We start from the raw sequence: 12,099 nt of genomic DNA on the forward strand, positions 1-12,099 counted from the left end.
GTTCAGGCCTTTTCTGGGTTGTGGTTGGTGTGTGTATGTGTGTGTGTATGATATATGTCATGTGTGTGCGGTGTGTATGACATGCGTGTATGTGTGTGTATGATATATGTCATGTGTGTGTGTGGTGTATGACATGTGTGTATGTGTGTGTATGATATATGTCATGTGTGTGGTGTATATGACATGTGTATATGTATGTGGTATGTGTAATATGTATGATACATGTGTATGTGCGGTGTGTGTGTATGGTTTTTAAACTTTCAAGAAAATTACAAAATATTTTAATGTGCAGAAAAATAACAAGACACCTTTGTATCTGCTTCTAAGAACAAACAGATGTTAACATTGTATCATATTTGTGTTAGACCTCTCTCTATAAAAATAAAATTAATTACTACAGATAATGCCAAGTACCCCCACTCTCTCCCACTCCCTAAAGTGATAAGTAGACCGGAGCTGCTGTGCCCTGAAGATCCTCCCTCTGCTGTTAGTAGTTCAGGCCTTTGCAAGACCACACCCATTGCTGTATCCATTTAAAACTTTTGCATATGGCATCCCCCTGTCCACAGAGACTTCCCACTTGATTCTACTCTGCATTTTATTTTCCTCCTTTATAAGGTAGCAGTGTCCACACAGCAAGACACAGTGGCGATCCAGAGCAGACCTGTCACTCCAAAAAGTCACCACCAGGAACTTGATTCTTTTTGATACTAGGGGAGGTGAGGAGGGAGCCATTGCCCGTTCTCTCTGTGCACCACAGATCATCAAAGGCCTCAGAGCTGTGTGACTGGTCCTCCCTGCTCTGCCCGTTCAGACTCCAGTTGCTGGGGAAGAGACTGCTGTCACCACGGAGACAGGCATCAATCATCCTCACCTCCATCTTGCTCAAGGCAGCCATGGAAGCTCTCAGACTGAGGACGTAGCTTCTTCTAGGTCCAGCCCTGCTCTTGCCTGCGACCATTCACCCATTCAGCCAGCAGCTCTCGTAGTCTCCTGTCCGCAGGAAGAAACTTGGACTCCTAAGATTTAAAGTACCAATAAGGCCTCTTAAACTATGAACCACAAGGTTTAACCTCACAAGGGAAATACTACTGTTTCCACTCCCTCTGGGACCTTTGTCAGCAACTATGGCGCCCAGGGAGGGTACGTGCTTTCAAGGAGAGAGAAAAATAAGGTCATGATTGATTAGTGATGTCTATGAAGCATGGATAGAAGGCCTGAAAGGAAAGACAGCGCGGTGTGTTTATCAACCCCGCCTGTGCCTTTCCTGCCACATCATGGCTTCTTTCGGATGTTCAGTGAACGAGCCCTGTGTGTAGCGTATATTCCTCCTGCCTCCTTCCCTGTCAGGAGTGCAGGTGAGGAAATGGCAGGTGTCTACCAGTGCCCAGCAGAAACAAAGCCTCTGCAAACAGAGGCGCGCTCTCACCCTATGCAGAGGTCCCAGGGAAGAGTACATTGGAGAATGCTACCAAGAGATAGCTACTGAAGACCAGCCTCGGAAGGTTCCCCACCCCCAGGCCCAGCCCTTGCTGCAGAGCAAAGCGTACTTGATGGGTTCAGATTACATAAATATTGAATAAGGATGCTGGGAAGATCAGAATTCGGGAGGAGGAGGAGGAGATGGTAGCAGAAAATGCTGACTGTCAGGTAAGGGCTAACAGGAAAGCCAGTGACCAGAGTAAGGATGGATCCTGTGAGCAGAGCTTCTATTCCCGACCTGCGACTTGCACAGGCCTTGCTGGAAAGCTACCTGATGTGAAGGGATCTGGCTGACTGGGTCAGACTGGGCCGGCAGGAAGAAAGCATTCATTTCTTAGTCTGATTTTCAGAAGTCTCCTCCTTTATCTGGAAGCTCTGCCCAATGAGCACATTCATCCAGACATCCAGACTACCTTCCCCCTTCACACACACACACACACACACACACACACACACACACACACACTGATCTCACAGAATGTCTTTTACCCAGCCACGTCCTCATCTGGACCTCTAGTCTGCTGAGCCCCTGGACTGCCCCCCTGGACTGCCCCCCTGGACTGCCCCCCGGCCCCCCTGGACTCCCCTCAGCTGCACCGCAGTCACTCAGCCTGGTTTGCTCTTTTCCTTTTGCACTTACTTGGGAAGGGCCTCCAGGTTTCAGTCTCCTCTTCCCCCTCTTGCCCTTTCTAATGAGGAAGGGCCACGTGGCCTTGAGAAAGTGCCTGGGAACGTACCAGGAGGACAGAGGGAAGCCTCATTCCAGGAAGAGGAAGCAGTTAGTACAGAGGCCCTAAGATGGTAAATAAAAAGAGACCGCCAGAAACCGGGCCGGAGTTGAGGTGGGGCGAACTTTCCTTGGAAATAATTTTATGTTTAGTCATTAAAATGATCAAAAGAGTTATTAGCTCTAAGTATGTTTATATTGATGGTTTCTCTGATCATAGACAAAGAAGTAATATTGAAATTGATAAGACAGTTGGAGAAAAATTAGTAAGCAATTGACTTTTTAAAATAGCCAATAATCCCACAGGGGGAGAAATGAGAAAACAGACAAACAGACAAACAAACAAACAAACAAACAAACTAGATCAGAAAAGAAAGACAGCTGACGCAAACACATCCAAGACATTTGACCTCAACTCAATAAACAAAATGCCAATTAATTCTCTGCTGAGCTATCATTTGACCTATTTCACTGACAGAAAACAAAGACCATCTTCTCCTGGTGCTTTCAAACGCTGATGGTGGGACTCTAGATTAGCATAGCTCCAATGGAGAGAGATTTGGCAACATCTGCCCAAATGGTAAAGGCTTTGGCTGACAATCCCCTCTCCTTAGATTTTATTGAAGAGGCCCACTCTGCATGTGTGAGGTGATGTGTGTTGGGAGCGTTAGTCATGGCCTTCATGTAACACTGAGCCTAGGCAGAGGCCGGGTGTCCATCCAGAGAGCATCATTAAACAGCCTCCGGCCTGGGTGGACGCCCGCCGGCCGGAGGGCTGTGTGACTGGGTGGGAGAATGAAGGCATGCTTTCTGTCATGCTTTCTGTCATGCTTTCTGCATGAGCATGACGGACTGACAGCATGCAGAACAGGCTCTGTAGTATGTTGTATGCAAAGTAGAGTTGGCTAAAAGAAAATGTGTACTCGTGGTTTTTTGGAAAGGTGTAAAGGAAGTTGGGCTGTGTCCAAAAGAACTAAAGTGTGTGTCCCTGTGAACAAGTGTGGGAGTAGAGGGGACCACGCAGACAGGTGACCTTGTCCCTTAGCCTGTGAATATGTATACCCTATTCTAAGCAGTATGTGTGCCGCTCGCGCGTGTGACACACACACACACACACACACACACACACTATTGTGTATATATAAATAAATAAATAAACTCCTTTTCTGTTGTCTTTTTCAGAAAAGTTTTTTTATAGCCTGGCTGCCCCGCACCTTCTTTTATAAATCACAAATCATCCTCAGAAATTCTTAAGGATAAAAACAAATAAACAAAACCAAAAATTCCCTAAAACAACTTATAAATGTCTTTGGAGGCAGCTCTGACTCCTACTAGGTTGACAGGGCTCCTTCCCTCCCCCTCCTGCTGCCCCTCCTCCTCCTGCCGCCCCTCCCCTCCTGCCGCCCCTCCCCCTCCTGCCACCCCTCCCCCTGGAAGCACTGATTTAGGTTCTTCTTTCCAGTATTTCCCAGTCAAGTTGTCATTTTTAGGTGGCGTCCCTGGAGTAAAGCAGAACCTGTCCTTTATCCCAGTGTCTTTCTTTGGTCCTGGGCCATTCCTGTCCTGAGAGGGCTTGTGGAGACCCCCATACTGTGTACACAGCAATTGTGCCGGCTCAATAGGGCACCTTGTAAAAAACCTTTCCAACAACTTTGTGAAAATCCTTCAAACAAGGAACCACTGTGCTGGACAGCAAGGCAGCTGGTTGCTCGATGTTTCTCACAGGTGTGGCGGGGAGCAGAGTCTGGAGATTCCTGGAGGGGAAGGCAGCATTCAGTCCACAAGCGACAGTGGTTCTGTCAGGTGTGGTAAGCAATTGCTCTCTTTAGATTTTGTTTTATTTGTTATTATTGTGTGTGCATATGGTCTGTGTGTGTGTGTGCGTGTGCATGCCTGTGTGTGTGTGTGTGTGTGTGTGTGTGTGTGTAGATCAGAAGACACCTTCCAAAAATCATTTCTCTCCTTCCACCATGGGTTCTGGGGATTGAACTAAAATCAGCAGGCTTTGCAGCAAGGGCCTTGGCGTCGTCCCAATGGCCCCAACTGCTCTCTTTAAAAGACACCATTAAGTTGGTCTGGTGGCACGTGCCTGAGATTCTACCTTTTGGAAGGCCAAGGCAGGAGGATTGCCAGGTTCCAGGTCAGTCTGGGCAGCTTCATAGCATCCTTCCTGAAAACAAAAAGTCAAAGGAGGGGTGGGGTTGGTGAGGAGACAGAACTCAATGGTACAGTTGCTTGCCTGGTCTTCAAGATGCTAATTCAATACTTAATATCCTGAAGTTCTTCTAGGAGGTCCATAAGTCCCAGAGAGAGAGAGAAGGAAGGTCAAAGGAAGGGCAGGAGGTAGGAAGGGGGAGGGGGAGGAAGGGAGAGAGAGAGAAAGAGAGAGAGAGAGAGAGAGAAGGATAGAGGCCAATATCTTGGGTAAAGATGTCTGCCACCAAACTTGAAGGCCAAGTTCAAACCCTGGGACCCACATGGTGGAAGGAGAGAACCAAATTTTTAAATTGTTCTCTGACCTCTAAGTGTGTGGCCCCCAACACTCCTAAGTGTGCTCCCACACCCCAATGCGTGCGTACTCACACATACACTTTTAAAATATGAGCATTTTCTGTCATTCTCCACCTTATTTTTAACCTGGAATTCACTGGCTAGGCTGACTGCTCGGAGAGTAGGAAGGATTCCCTCCCCCACAATCTCCCCCCATCTTCCGCCCCCCCTCCACCAAGTGGCTCTCTATCACTACGCGCTTAGGTCATCTCCGGCCCGTGGAACTTCCTGTGATGATGTTCTGGGATATTCTAGAGCTGTGCGGTTTAAAGTCAAAGCCACCCAGTACTTCAGCCACGTGGCTCCTGAGAAAGCACCTGAGAAAGAAAATGTGGCCTGTACAGCTGGGCTGCCAGATTTCTCTTCATCCGTTTTGCTAAATGGTCAACTCTGACGGGTGGTTTCCATAGTAAATGATACAGGTTTAGATTATTTGCTGTCTTAGTTACGGTTCTATTATTGTAATAAAATACCAGTCGGGGAGGGCAGCTTGCAAAGGAAAGGGTTTATGTCAGCTTACAACTCTCCGGGCACGCTCCATCGGTGTGGAGCATCAGGGCAGGAACTCAAGGCAGGAACCTGGAGGCAGGAACTGAGGCAGTGGCCATGGAGGGGCTGCTTACTGCCTCGCTCCCCTGTCTGACCCAGCCTGCTTTCTTTTAACACTCAGCAGAACCAGCAGCCTAGGAGCGGCGCCCACCAACAGTTCACATCAGTCACTCGCTAAGACACAGGTTTGCACTCGGGACATTCTCTCTATTGATGTTCTCTCTTCTCAGACAACTCTAACGTGTGTCAAGTTGACAAAACGAACAGAACCATCCATGACTTTAGCACATGGCTATTTGTTTGGTTTTGAGAGACAAAGTTTCACGTATCATAGGTGGCCGCAAATTCGCTGTATAGCTTGAGGATAACCTTGAACTTTTAGATCTGATCTTAAGTAAAGGCAGGGGAGTAATGACTTTGAACTTCTGATCCTCCGGAGTACTAGGGTCAGACAGAGGTGTTCACTGTCACACCGGGCACCACAAAGGCTAGGCAGGTACATGGACAGGTGAGCTGTCCCCTTGACCCCAGATTTCTGACTTTAGTTCTGGATTATCTAAATTGATAGATTTTATTTTGTTCTAGCTTCCTAAACCAATTCTTCTTTTTAGGGGGCCCGGAAACTTCCAGAAAGTTTTGGAGAGAGTGAAAGAGCATTAGCACTTCTTCGGTTAATCCAGGCACACAGGCTTGAGGGGAAGAGAACCAATCCATGCTGCTTCCACAAGCTTGGTTTTATTTTATTTTATTTTTTTTCTGAGAAAGCCTCGAGTCCCCTGGGAGGGAAAATAGTCAGCCTCTTACTTTATGAGTCACCCAAGAGTCACCCCTACTGTGGACTGTTCCAAGCTCCTGCCAGCAGGCATTCACAAGAGTCAGGCTGAGTGTGGAGTCATCAACACTGTTTCTCAGAACAGGTGCTCTCTGACTAAACTCCAGGGAGGGTGCTCCACCCAACCCACCTTCCATGCTGGGTGGTGGCTGCAGCCTAGTGCCAGGCAAGAGGTTCATTCCTGCTGAGGAATGTGCGAGGTTAGGGGTCAGCCAGGACCCCACATCTAGGGGTGGCTCTGTGTACCAGTCGCCCAGCTGGAGACTTTCTCCCCACCAGGAGCACCTCTCCTTCCACAGAGCCAGGCTTTCTCTAGCCGTTGGACCTGCTGGCTTTAACCATCATTCCCTGGGCTTTCACAGTCACAAGCAGGAAGATGCTGGAGAGGACACACTTGGGTGTATCTGCACGCTTGCCTGCTTGTAGCTGCCTCTGTGCTCTCCGCTGCATAGTACAGGCAGACCGCACACCCAGCGCCAGCAGGGCTTGTATCTGCCTGCAAAATGAAACCCGTTCCCCTTTGCTCTCTGAATTAGAGCATGCGCACAGAGCAATCCCGCACCACCCAGGCCTCTAAGCCTGAGCTCCTAAAGCTGGCCGTACCCTCTGTCCTCACTCCTCGGAGCTTGCCCCACTCCTGTGGCACAGTGTCTCCTCTGTGGCGCCGGGTCCCTGGTGTAGCAGAACTCTTAATTTTCCCGAGGCCAGGGCAGTATTTGGCTGAGGCATCGTCTGCAGCTTTGAGCTGTTTTGACACATCCAACACACCCCACAGGCCCAGCGGGCAGGGTGAGCGAGGCTCAGACTGTACGTGAAGTGTGGGGCGTGTCAGTTGGACAAACTGCTTCATCTAGGGCTCTGGAAAGCAAAGAGGTCGCTCCTCACACGGACACGCCTCACTCTGCTCTCACTCTGGTTCTTTCTCCAACCACATCCTAAAAGCTTTGAGGCAGGAGCAAGCCTTGGTTTAGAGGATAACTGAACTCAGTCCTTGCAGGAATAATGTACAACCGGCAGCTGAGGATGAAGCCCAGTGTGCTCGAAGCCCTGGATTCAGACCTGGAACTACGTGGTGATGCAGACGTGTAATCCCAGTGCTATGAGGCCCAGCGGGGCTACATGAAGTCCCGGGACCCTCCCTGTCTCAGTAGAAAATACAGGGAGCACGAGAGTCTCGTATCGCTGTCATGCCAGCTGCTGCTTCTCGAAGTCCCAGCTGTGCCTAAAGTCTGTAGACGCCATTGCCTCTTACCTCAGCTCTTGATGGTGAGATTGTTTCTGTGTTCTGTGTCCCTGAAGTGTGAGCAGACCTCCTTGGCTGCCTAAGAGATTCCTTCCAGATTTTCTGGAGAAAGATGCTCTCCCAGCCTACGGAGTGTGGCTCTGTGTGTATCCCCAGCTGCTGAAGAAGATTAATTCCTGCTGAAATTATCTCCTAAAATAAGGAACATGTATAAAAGTGATCTCTGTGTAGCATAGTCTCAGAATTGCGGCTTTTGATGCTTACTAAACAATGTAATGATCTAAGGTGAATAAGCAATACAAGAGATAGTTTACCCTGGTCACAATGAGTGCCTTGAGCAGACAGCTGACTGTGTCAACAGTCAGCCAGCCAGTGAGATCAGGCTCCTGTGGAACCGTGACCTGGACCTCCAGGTGAAGAGCTACGGATTCAGAATTCTCCTGCTCAGTGTTTGCTGGTCTCCTCACCGCATCAGATGCCTGAGACTTCACTGCTCACTACGTGGACCGAAAGCCTGTGCCTGCTTCCATTCTAGAACACTTTGCTTTTTCCTTTCCACTAGGCTACAAAGCTGCTCTGCCTGTTTGTTTTTGTTATTGGACGTCAGATGATTGGTTGACTCTGATCCCAGAAGGCCCGAGAGACGCTCTTACAGCCTTCCCATCTTCTGCTCTCTTAGCTCCGGGAGACGCCATGTACACAAAGATGCTGACGTCTCTTGGAGGGACCTCGTCCAGGATTAACCAGGGTCACACCTCACTCACCCCATTCCCTGATGATGTGTGTCTGGTGACACCTGGAGATACACGCTGGGGGGGATGGGAGGCCGCCACACTTGTGATTTGAAAGCTTTGGTGACGTGGACATCTTTGACCTGTTGTGAGATGCCCCGAGCCCTTCGTGTGGAGGAGGGTACACAATGAGATGAGTGGAACTTGTAGATTTTCTGAGTCAGGTGACTCTTTCCTCAGCATAGTCTGTGAATGCAGAGACCAGAACAAGGCCCCTCAGAGTAGGCTCTGATGACAGCCCAGCTGGTGTTCGTCCCAAGTTCTTTGCAGAATGTTACTTCTCTTTTTTATTGCTTTTCTAGAGGTTATCAAGCTCTCTTTAAGAAATAGTTGCTAGCTGAAAATCTGGCCGCTAGTCATGCCCAATGTCAGGTCAGTTCTGGGATGTTAATCAGCGTGTCTGGGGACACTGTAGTCATCACAATGTGAGGTGACTGATGGCCCGGGTGCCCCCTCACTCGACACTAGGCAACACCATTTGGTAAAATTTTCTCAAGATTTCACATATCTTGAACCCAGACAATGTTGTTATGATTTCTTTGCTCTCCTTTCTAACACTCTAACCAAATACACTGCAGTCGGTGAACAGCTTAATTTGAGTTTTTAAAGGTTTAAGTTGCACTCCAAAATTCATTTGTAATAAAATGCATGTATTGGTTGTAGTGTAAAACGTTATAGTTAAAATATAGTGCTGCTTATTCAAATTAGCTATTAGAAACAGAAGCATTTCTCATAAAACTTACTTGCTAAGAGACTTTGGTTCAAAATTCCAAAGGTTTTCAATAGTATCCCTCAAAATATGAGGTGCTACCTGTGCAGAGGCAGGAGGTTATCCTGAGAAGCCGCCAGCTTCTCATTCACATATGCGAGGAGGAAAAGCAACACCTCTCAAAGGACCAAGAGAAATGATGAGTTCAGTCAAAGTACCGGACACGGCATCGAACCTCACAGACAGGTATGAACCGTCTAACAGAAGGTCAAATACACAGTGGCATCTTCAGAAATCCCAATTCACATCTAGGGTCTTTTCTACCCTAAGAGCTTTGCTCCAAATATCGACGTACAGAGAAAACCTTGTAAGTGATAGATGAGATCTAACTATGATCACCCATAAAATGGATGGACAGTAAAAAACCGAGGGTCTCCTCATAGCGACGCCTGGCAGGGCCTAGTTGGCCATCGTTCCTTCCTGAAAGTGAGGGATGGTTTCCTCCCATCTATCTCACTGGAGTGGTGGCCCCTGCATCCCAACTACTGATGCTAGGGTAAGAGGTGGAGATGGCAGTGGTGCAGAAGGGGAGCTTGCAGGAGGAAGGGTGAGGGACAAGGGGCATTTTCAGTAGCATCCTCTGTGCTGTTGCTGATGTGCTAGTCCCCACAGCAAGAACGAGCTGGAACAGGCTCCAATAGGCAGACACACCAGACAAAATGGTGTGGCCCTCTCTCTTACTTATGGAGAGAGGATGTGCTGGGGTGCCTGACAGCAGCTCGTCCTGGGGTGTATGGCGGAGTGGGAAAGAAGAAGGAAAGAGATACACTTAATCAGTGGAGCCCAGGTTCAGGGACACCAAGTGAAAGCCTTGGAAAACCGTGCCTACCAGTGCCTTCACCCTGAATCAGGCGCAAGTGCTCTGAGCTAGCGTGCTCCTCAGCCCTCCTACATGGCAAGGGGAACATGCTCCCAGCCTCCCTCATGCTGCCCAGGGAGGGCTGCTCAGCCAGTGCCCTTGCAGGCCTGTGATCTGGAAGAAGGCACCTGTCTGCACTCACAGGCAGCCAGTGTGGAGCTGGGATGAGGGCGCAGGGAAGGATGCTCTGGGGGCCTCGTGAATCCCAGCTAGCCTGGGGCTGGGGACAGATATTTTGGGGTAAGAGGTAGATTAAGAGGGTGCTTAAGAAAGAACAGGGTAGTTGGTTCATTCCAAGGAAGCCAGGAAACAATGGTTTGCAAGTTTGTGTGTGTGTGTGTGTGTGTGTGTGCAAATATATGCATGTGTGTATGTGTTTGTGAATGTGTGTACACACGTTTGTGGTCACAAGAAGCAATTTGAGGAAACAATCTTATCTTTAGCAGCCTTTATGCTAATCACGATAATTTCCTTTTTCATAAATGGACTTGTTTATTAGATCTGATGTGCTGGTAAATTGGATTGGTGACTTGATATTCTTGCTAGTTTCCTTTAAAGAGGTTAAAGAATGAGGATGTGTGGTGGAGCAGTCAGGGCTTCTCCTGCTCAGAGAAAAGTGCTTTCTACTCCCTTTCCTCTGCTGCTCCACAGCCTGTGTCTGCCTCCTCCCCATTCATCTTCCCTTCTTACCAGTGTGCCATGTTCATTCATTCACTCACTCACTCATTCATTCACTCACTCATTCATTCACTTACTCATTCATTCATTCATTCATTCACTCACTCACTCACTCATTCATTCACTCACTCATTCATTCATTCACTCACTCATTCATTCATTCACTCACTCATTCATTCATTCATCACGCATGCTCTAGGCGGTTGGCTAGTCGCTGCAGGCACACAAGCCAGCCATCGGTATCCATGGGAAAACGAACAACCTTCATTTTTATTTAGTTTGAATAAGAATTTTCTAAGCATTTTACTCAATGAGAGCATGCATTTTTCTTGCAGGGAAAATGTCTAGTTAATTTTAATATTCATAGCAGATGGGAACTCTTGGGCTTGGCCAAAATGCTGTGGTTCCTGTGATGGTCCCCAAAGGGCAGGTCAGATGGGCTCAGAGCTCTCCCTCCTCCCTAGCGCTCACCAGGTCACTGGAGTGCAGGCCACACAGCAATCAAGAGAAAGTGCCACACGGAACCTCCGGGAGGGGAGAGGACACAAGACTTCTTGTGCTGCCTGCTCCCGAGTGAGCATGAGTTCGACCTCACTCAGAACCAAAGGTGATGGAGGTAAATTAAGAAACAGCAAAGGCGGCCTGGTGAGATGGCTCGGTGGGTAAGAGCACTGACTGCTCTCCCGAAGGTCTTAACTGGAGTGAGCAGGGCTGACCAGAGCGAGCAGGTAGACTGGAGCGAGGAATGGTCCTAAAATTCAATCTCCAGCAACCACGTGAAGGCTCCTACAGTGTGCAGGGGATGTGGGTCTGAAGGTTCTCATCCTGCAGCCTCACATACCGAGTCTGCAGCTGCTGTTTGCTACAGGAGAAAACAAAAACAAAACCAATCAACGAAAATGGCCTGGTCTCACCAGAGTCCCTGTGATGGGTGTGGGAATAAGCTCTGACTGCAATAATCGTCCAAAACTGAAGCCGTGCTCTGCAGAACTGGCCTCCTTTAGGTGCGCCTACAAGTTAAATATCAGTCAGAATTTCTTCCCTTTCCCTCCTAAGCAGTGAGGATGCACAATCCGGAGAATTAGCATGACAGCTCTGTCAAGGCTTTGCAGTTGAGACCTACCTGTCTCCTGAGGGGAACAAGGTAATTCCTTCTCAAGCTTCTCGTATCCGTGGAGAAAAGGGGAAAGCAAGGCTCGGGTGCACTGATAAAGGTACATGAGTCCCCTCCGGGGGATTGGTGCTTTTAAAGAGACCTTCTGCAAGGATGCTGCCTTCCTGAGCAAGCCTGTGTCAGGTTCATTTAAAAAGATTCTAAGACACTGGAGCCTGGGAACAGGAGGCAGGAAGAGAGCAGGAGGGACGGCTCCGGGCATCAGGAGAGCCCTGCTCTGTCCCCTCAGATGTCCAAGCACCAGCAGTCGGATCGCTGGAAAGATGTTTTCTCTTAAAGCCTGCTGCGGACCAAGAAAGGAATGTCTGCCTTTCCCTTTTCCCCAGTCTTTCTCTTTGAAAGATGCGTCTTTTCTCCTTTGGCTCCAGTTGCTGGAATGCCCTTTTCTACCCTTCTGTGACCTATCTGCTCTACAGGGCTCATCCAGTGCCCCATGTCCCGCAAA

The 12,099-nt window shown here is 48.7% G+C and overlaps 1 long non-coding RNA gene across 1 annotated transcript; it reads right to left on the minus strand.

Moving 5' to 3' along the window:
* Window positions 1-580: 580 nt before the first annotated feature.
* On the minus strand, window positions 581-2,204 carry LOC127667751 (uncharacterized). The gene is made up of 2 exons (XR_007973932.1): window positions 2,123-2,204; window positions 581-1,019 (listed from the first exon to the last, which is right to left on the minus strand). It is a non-coding gene; the product is annotated as an uncharacterized LOC127667751 (long non-coding RNA).
* Window positions 2,205-12,099: the final 9,895 nt, after the last annotated feature.

The sequence above is a fragment of the Apodemus sylvaticus genome, chromosome 17 (assembly GCF_947179515.1).
Source record: "Apodemus sylvaticus chromosome 17, mApoSyl1.1, whole genome shotgun sequence".
Taxonomy (NCBI): domain Eukaryota; kingdom Metazoa; phylum Chordata; class Mammalia; order Rodentia; family Muridae; genus Apodemus; species Apodemus sylvaticus.